We start from the raw sequence: 9096 nt of genomic DNA, 5'->3' as shown, positions 1-9096 counted from the left end.
CTGATATTACTTGTGTGCAGCATTTTTTTCCAGTTGTGGCTGTTGGTATAAAGTTGGTATGGTATTCTTTTAAATATAAGGTGTATTGAGAATAAGTCAGAATAAACCACTGAGAGTCTCATATTTGAAACCTGACAACTGAGTTACAAGTAATGATGATCTTCATGCGATAGCATAAAGCGAGGAGCAAGAAGGGAGCAGGGATGGGCAGGGTCAACCATCACCACTGGCTACCTCTTAGCCTGACCATCCCACACATCCTCTGGGTAGGGTGAATGGCTGTTCATCTCAAGTTCAGGTCCTCTACCAGAGTCCTGGGAGCTTGAGGGTCCTACGCTGTATCGTAGCTGTTCTGAGGACTGCACTCTTCTGGATGAAGATGTCTGATGTTTCTCCAGGTACTGTTGGAGCCACTTCTTCAGCGGGGGCATGAACCCCAGTGCTCGATCACTATGGGTAGTACTGTTATTTTCACCTTCCAGGACTTTTCCAGTTCTTCCTTGAGGCCTTGGCATTTATCTATTTTCTTGTCTTCCTTTTTTCTGATATTTTCATCATTGGAAATGGCTATATCATCTGCTACAGCTTTCCTATCCATGATCCCTATGTCTGATTGTTGTCCTTCCTCATGGGGATCCTCCGTGTCGGGAGCCGCACCTGTTTGACTGACGGGGCCGTTGTGGCGGGTGTCATCCTGCCGGGGATGTTGGTAGGGGTACTACAGCCATATGGCTGCGGTGTGGACCCCGGCCTGCCCCAGCCTGAGCGTTCCCTGTGACTTTGTTGGTCATTCCTGGGACTCCTGACATGGACGGATTCCCCAGATGTTGTTTCCTCGCAGCAGTGTCAAGCCAGGTACAGATGACAGAATCCTGAAGTTATTAGTGTTTATTTTGGCATTCATGGTCAGGGGAAGGGTTGGGATGTGTGCGTGTGTGGGTAACGTGTGTGTTTTTAAGTTTGAAACTGTTTTTATTTTTATGTTGTTAAACAATTTGATATGCTTTTGTATGAAAAGTGCTATACAAATAAAGTTTGATTTGATTTGATTTGATTTGATGGCCACCCCCATTTTGTTGGTCTCAGGCTCACAGGATCTGAGCCCTCTCATTCTCCACCAGCATGGGAGGTGTTTCCCATTGAGACTTCAGGGTTTCCATCCTATATTCTGCACAAATACTTCTGTACACTATGCCGACTACTTGATCATCATGTATCTTGCAACCTGCTGTGAGGTGCTGGATTGTTTCAGGGACCTCTTGGCACAGTCTGCACCTTTGATGGCCTTGGTCTTCAAGGTTTGCTCCTGGGCTACCACGATCACCGCCTCTGTGTGGTCCTGCAGTCCAGCCTCTTTAGCTATTACTAGGACTTGTTCATACTGGCCACTTTGGTGATCTGTTGATGGTACATCCCATCCCCTGCAAGTAGGTGAGTGTTGCACAATTTTCTTAGTGATTAAAAACAACACTTCCCAGCTAAAATCTCAAAATGGCTTTAAGAAATAAGATTCAGTTAAGCAATATAATTTATTTTGTAATGTCATGTTTTGACTACAATTCACATTCAGAAAGATTAACATTTAACTTGCCATTCATCTTGTTTGATCAGCTATGACTGCATAAAACACAAAGTACTTGTATATGATAATCATGCCAGCTTGTCTAAATTACAACGAACAAAAAGTTTCACTATATCTCCCACGTAAGAAAAAAAAAAACCCTAAAAATTATGTATCGATTACAGTCTGACCAACATTGGATTAATCTGAAGTGTCCTGTGAATGTTTTTAAGGTTAGGCTGATTGCTTCTGTCTTTTACCAATGTTCACAGCCAACAAACACATATATATCAGTAGACTAATAAAAATACAAATATCTTTTGAAATGATTACATGTCAAATATGAAAAGCCTTAACTCAAAATATACAGATGGATGACAGCAGCATCTCAGTTTTAAATTTTTCAAAGTGTAAGCGCAAAATGAAAAAAAAGAAAAGAACAGGAAACATTCGTTAGCAATTCTGAGTACTTATACACAGCTAATTATTAAGTTCTGCACAAGACTGAAGATTAGCACGTCTATTTCAGTCGTGTAGCCGGAATTATGCTTCTCATAGACGATCTTTGACGAGCAGTTTACAGGTGGACTAGCGAGAGCGTCCGGAAGTGACGCATGACGCTCATGAGACTGTACCATTCTAGTAAATAGATGGACCGAGAGCCAGTCGGACGTCACCGCGGGGTTCAGGAGCGCTAAACGGTAATAATACTGCATTTATGTTACTTTTGTCACTAGTTTTTGTGTCATTGTGAAATTAGAACCGTCCTGTCCCAGCAGTTTGTCAGGAAGCGCTTTGGTTTAGTGTTAGGGTGAAAATAAATGCGCTAACTCAGGCAGCTGTCAATGAGCTGCGATTTACAGGCTCTCACACGACGACCCTGGACTGTTACACCAACTACCCAGTCCTCCCTATCAATGGACTTTGATCTACACATTTTCTTCCATTTCACAGCTGTTTTATGATAACCTCGAACATGTAATTGTCATTTTAGGAGCCTGAAAGGTGTTGCACTGTAAAGTGGATCTTGGCTGTGCAAGTACTTAAATGTTCAGGTTCTTATTTGCTTTCATTATGTAACAGTGTTGAACATTGAACTGAGTTAAGTTTTCGCAGAGACTCTTCAGTTGTGTGTTTTAAACAGGAGAAGGAGGAAATTATAGGTTTGCTGTGAACTCTTGCTGGAGAGGAGGCGAAATTATAGATCCCGGTAAAGAAAATCTTTGTTTTGTGCTTTTAGATTGTAATTTTCTATGTTTGTCTACGTGGCTGAACAGTTCTTGGCAAAGGCAAGGTTGGTTCTGATTCTGGTTTCTTTTTATTTTATACTCTTCTGGTTTTGCTCTGAATGCATGCCCAGGTTAAAGCTCCACACATTAAATTTCCCTTTTGAGATTAATAAAGTATTTTTCATTTAATTTCATTTAATCAACTGTTCTCCAGTAAATACTACTTGATTTAGTCGATGTCCGGTTTGATAGTCTATTTCATGTCACTTAAATTAGTCTAAACATTGATTCATGAGGATTTAACTTTTTTTTAGTCACTAAACTGTAATGGACACTTAGTTAACTTTGTTACCAACTCCAGTTCATTTATCATAACAAACATTTAATTCCAAAAATCTGTTTGCAGTAAAAATGATGGCTTATTTTGTGCTATGTTTTTATTTTGAGGCAAATTTCAGCATTTTCACCTCCTTAAATAAATATACAAATAAATATATGTATATGTGTGTGTGTGTGTGTATATGCTGCTGGCTATTTGATAACTGTTTCAGTGATCAAGGGTGATGTTGCAAGCTACAGCTCCCATAATGATCTCAGATAAGACATTTCTAAACCATTTGTGACAGAACTGCTCGGCAGAACCTCTGGATGATTGCAGAGCTCCCGCATTAAATTGCATTAGTTTATTAGGAGGCATCCAATAAGCTGACCATGCATGATCGCCTGCTGTCAGATGTGTTTCTGGAAATGTCTCACCCTGCATGCTCCCTGTGAGCAGCCCTCAGAAGCCATCTGACGCAAATCACAAACAATCATTCATCTGTCTTTTATGAGTGCTTCATGTCACAACAGCTTCATGGTTCAACCATTTCTCATTCATCTCTGCTGGTCGAAGTATGACAGTTTGTCTGCAGTGGATTGTTAGTGATGTGCTGCATGTGTGAGCAGTGGATGCTGTGTGCTGTCACCGCAGCAGCATTGTTTTCCACTCTCATTGTGCTGAGTGTGATGTTTCCAGTAAGTGTCCACGTGTGTCACTAATGGCTTTGCTTTGCTTGTCGCTGCTCCCCCCGACGGTGGTGCAGTTACAGGTCAAACTCGACACCAATCAGCCAAATGCAGTCCCCTGCTAACACTGCTGAAGGCTGAGCCTCTCAGGTGTGTTTTTAACTATGGCACGCAGACAGCTAACACCAGCTTTACAGCAAACGTGAGCAGCTACACATGTGGCTAATTATGCTTTTTCAATGTATCAAGACAGCAGTGACATTGAACTGTTTGTCCAGAGAGAGACTGTTTTTCATGTCAACATGATGCATTCGTGAAGGTACGAAACTACAACATATGTCTCATTTCCTGAGACAAACAGAGAAGAGTGGAGTTTCCTGCAGTCTTGCATGCAAATAAAATGATGGTTGAAGATGCATACAAGGATTTAGATTAGTATTAGATTACTATTTAGAGTGTTGCTTAAAGGATGAAGGCACAAATGCTGATTGTTGAAATGCATAGACTATTGGATTTCTTCATTTTTGGTACTCAATAATGAGGCAGTGTGTGTGAGTACTGTGTATTGAGTTTAAAATTGCCACAGTATTTATATTTTTCAAGATGAGTTATCCTCTAACGTGTGAAAATTTTTCCACGTTAAGTGAAATGTTTCATGCTATTTGTATGTCAGGCTAAAGGTAAACTGGGTCCTATGTTTAGTGACAACACAAAATCCAAAACATGCCTATTAATGACACATGATGACTTGCCGTGTTATCAATATGTTTCTTGAGACTGGGATTATTTATTCCAGTCCTAATTTGACATCTTTTATCCCATGAAGACACTTAAACCAACAATGGCATCTAACACTGCTTGTTTGTTTGCCACAGTTTTGCTGGGAGATGCACACATTCCTTCGTAATGATAAACTAGTTTATCCTGGCTTGATACTACATAAGGTACAACTTTCCAGGGCTGGAAATTCCCACTTATGTTGTATATAGCGTGTGAAGAAGGCATTTATTATTTTTTTTCCTGCTTATGTGAATTATTCTTGTCCATTTCCACTAGAAAATGTGTTGAAACCCACCCCTCTCATCCTTGTCGTTCAGCCCTCAAATCCTGTGTCTTGCATGAGTTGGTGAACTCGGTGAAACACACATTGAATGAACGCATTGAAACACAGTGTTTGTTTCAAGAGCACCTGCACATCTGTGCCGTTGAGTCCCGAGCATCAGCAGAGGGTCACAAAGGTCCTGATGTTGGCATCCTGACAGGAAGCTGTATTAATGTAATTGACATGTGTAGCAACAGAAGCAGTGTAGCCTTGCAGCTGGTTAGATTTCTCTAATCCTTGTCCTGGACACTTGCCTGGCCCGTTTGGGCCACATTAATGAAGAAGGAGGAGCGCTGAGGTTCTACCAGGCTGCTGTGTTACATTATAATGCATCGTTTTGAATGGCTGTTGACGATGGTGGATGATTTGACTTCTTTATTTGGGTGCTTTCGCTTTTTCCTTACAGACAGACTTTCTGTCATGACGTACTGTAACGGTGATGTTCGAGTTTAGTGGGACTCTATGAAATGCATTTTTATTTTTTACACATTCAATGTTTTCCATTTTAGTTTCCTTAAATTTTGTGTTTTGCTCTGTAACCGCATACTTCCCAGGGAGGGATGTGTCTAATCCTGTGGTGGGGGGGGGGGGGGGGGGGGTATAAAATTGTTATTTTAGTTTGAACAGTTCAGCAGGAAGATTTCCTTTTAAAAATATTGTTTTAGCACCATTTCTAAAGAGGAAAGGTGACTTGCAGCAAGGGGTTCAGAAAGCGAGCCTGCACCGGCTGGACGGAGACGCTGTAGTCTCAGTAGCCAGTATGAGTTGTCTGCTTTGTGCCATAACCATCCTATTTTCCTTTTAAAAAATATTTCAATTTGTTAAATAAGTCTGTTTGTCCTACAAGTGGTTTAATCAACATCACTGTATTTCCCCACAGATCCTCTTCAGGACCACCTCCAGCTGCAGCTCAGAAACACTCAGAGTAGGTGAGTTTAAGAGGTTGTGCTTGTTTTTTGACACCTCCTTGTTTTTAACACGACACATGACGGATCAGTCCTGCTTGGACCACAAATGCAAACCAGAAAGCTTTTTCATTTTTGCAAACAGATTTTACAACTTTATATGCAGATATGTGTTCATGAAGATTAAGAAAGGATCCGCTAAGTTCGAGTGTTTAAATTCAGGGGTTCTGTTTAAATTTAATTGCCACTTATAAATGAAGGGGTGCAAAGCTAAAGAGAAAATGATCCATTTCAACGTGGTGGAGTCGGGCAGATTCAGACTTTTTTTCTCAATATTATGTATAAATTTACATGAACTACATGAAGACACTTTTTACCCTAAATAGCACAAGCAGAACAGTAAAAATAGACTGGTCTGCATGTATCGGTGCTTTCTATGGACCCTCACATCTTTAGTGAAGACAAAAAGCTTTTGGTATTAAGGTAGTGTTACATCTTTTTGGGGAAAAAAGAGCATATTTATCCAGTTTGGTTAAGCTAACAGGCTCACAGCTGTTAAAAATAGGCCTTGCATAGGTTGAAAAGCTGAGTGCTCGCAGCACATGCACTGCAGCCTTTGAAGAGCAGATGAGTGGAAACAGCCAAACAACAAATGCTAGGATGAAGGAGAGTCCTGAAAGAGGATGTCCCTCCTTCATCCAGCCCTTTCTTTAATCTTTATCTTTGCTGTCGCCCTCCCTCTCTCCCAGCCTCCTTCAGGCCTTCTCCTCCTTTCCTTCCTGCTGACTGACATTTCAGTAATGATGCTATGTGAGCTCCACAGGCCTTGCCTCCGCCCCATCCCCGGCTTACTGTGCACACACACACACACAGGGCCAGCTTGTCACACCGAGAGCCTGCTTGGCATTCTTCACATCTATATCAGACCAGTAAATGCCAAAAACGTCAGCTCAGGGTGGTTAAGAATATATAATCATTGTCCATCTTCTGGGCTCCTCTGTGCTGTAGGCCCCCCTGGAGACGGGGTCATCAGTTGCCAAAAAGCGTGTTGGGACACATTTGCAGGAGTCTCATTGGTCAGGCGGTTTGAGGACTGGGATTTTGTTAAGAAGTGGGTTAAGCTCTACATCCCTTTCTATTTGGGCAGGGGTATTATAGTTGCAACTGTGAGGGGCTTAGATTAATTTAGCATTGTTGAACTCTAAGTGTGACATGGCTTTGCTGTTAATGTTGTACCGCCTTTGCATCATAAAGCCCAAACACCTTTAAAACCCTTTACAGGAGAGCTGGGGTATGAATTTAGATCAAGATGCAGTTATCATGGATGCTCACCCTCTCTGTGGTACTGTCTCCTCAGCGTGTGCTTTACGATGCACAATACTGTATTCACGCAGCAGCGCATGGTTTTAAATGTACTTCTCTCTTGTGATATTTGTGCTAGCTGCGCTTCTATAATTACCACAGCCTGCAGCGCCTCATGGGGAGCATATTAACACACACGAGTGGAGGAGCAAGAGCTGCAGTGCAAGTCATACACCCTGCATGTGTGAGTGTGTTGGAATACCTCTGACCTCCGTACATGTGTGTCTTTAGAAAAGAATATGACTAGCAAGGATGCACAATGAGTTTGTGTTTAAGCATCTGTTAGTAACAGTTCTGCAATGCAACAGGGATAATTATTGAATCAGGACGTGGAAGAAACACGAGAGTAATTTCTTTCTTTCTTAATGCAAATTTAAAAATTTTACTTTTTTAAATTTATTTATTTTTTTTATTTTATTTTTAAAGTGAATTTTTGTTCATGTAAAATCTTGGATCTCTCCCAAACGGCATGATTTAATGTCCAGATAAAATGCTGGCGGAATGACGGCTGGTCTGTCCTGAAAAGGCAGCTGCTAAAGAACATGCTATACAGCGGGGGTGGCCAACTCTGGTCCTTAAGAGCTGCAGTCTTGCAAGTGTTAGGAGTTTCCCTGCTGCAATACGCCTGATACACATCACCGACACTGACATGTACAAAGCTTGACATCAAACTCTCCAAAAGTCTGCAAATTAACCATTGATTTGAGTCACATGGTTTTGCACCAAGGAAACTCCCTAACGCTGGGGGCGTCCAGCTCTGGCACTCGAGAGCCAGAATCCTGCAGGTTTTCCATGTATCCCTGCTCAGAAACACCTGACTCAAATATATCAGTAGTAAAACTTAATCGGTTGTGCTCAACTTTATTGGCTGTTTGATCCATTTAATGGAAGCCAGGTGTGCTGGACTCTGAGGGCTGGAGTTGGTAACCTCTGCTCTGGCGTTGGAAGTTTCATCTGTACACATAGTGACAAGTTGATGGACGGTTAAATCACACTTGCCTGCCTTTACAACTCGAATCCCCTAATTCAGATGTGAGATGTTTTCCAGTGAACTTTTCCACTTTTCCTGAGAACAGAACCAGGGTGCTTCACTTAGTCTCCCCCATTGCTGCTGAAGGAACCAAATAGTTTCTCAGACTACCCTTCAGCACTGAACATTTCTGATTGCTCAAGTTGTTCCAAAGGGTTAGAGTTATTATTTCCACCTTTCTGTTTCAGTCATCTCAGGTTTAATACGCAAATAATGTGAAACACTGACTTGTAGTACAGAAATAGTTCTGCTGTTTATAAACACAACATGTTCATTCAGATGTTTAGACACGACCTAAACCTGACAGAACATACATAATTTGTGTACAGCTGAATTAAACTTGTCTTTGTAAACTGATTTGATCTGCCAGGCACAACAATCTCTCCCTGAGACATCACAGGCTGCAGAGGCTGTGAATATGTGATGTAAAGCGATAAAGATCCTGTCTCAGATCTTTTCTCCCTCCCTCTCACAGTGGTTATGTGTTAAGGCACAAATAAAAACACCTGAAACGCCACAGAAATGTGTGACCTGTACAAGCTTTGTGTTAATACAGCTGAAGCAGACTTCCTTGTTTAACTAAAATCTCATTGTAGCAGTGCCAGGATAAGTTTTTTATTTAGTTTGTTAAACCCCCCCCCAACATATTAAAGAACATGAAAATCTGCTAAAAGTGTACATTTAATAAATTTTATTGTTTTGTGATTATGCTTGCAAACATTAGTTGTAAAAAGATTGGATGAACTTCACATTTAATGAGAAAGTGTGTACAAACGTTTGACTGGTAGAGTATAAGAGTATTTAACTAAAAAAAAAAAACCCTTTCAGAAGTATAGACAATCAGATCTTTATATGCTTTCCGGCTTTGTAGAGTTGACCAGAATCTACCATTGGTATTC

This window comes from Telmatherina bonti, assembly GCF_933228915.1.
Source record: "Telmatherina bonti genome assembly, chromosome: 15".
NCBI classification, from domain to species: domain Eukaryota; kingdom Metazoa; phylum Chordata; class Actinopteri; order Atheriniformes; family Telmatherinidae; genus Telmatherina; species Telmatherina bonti.
The sequence above is the reverse complement of the archived record's forward strand: the minus strand, read 5'-3'. Positions refer to the sequence as shown.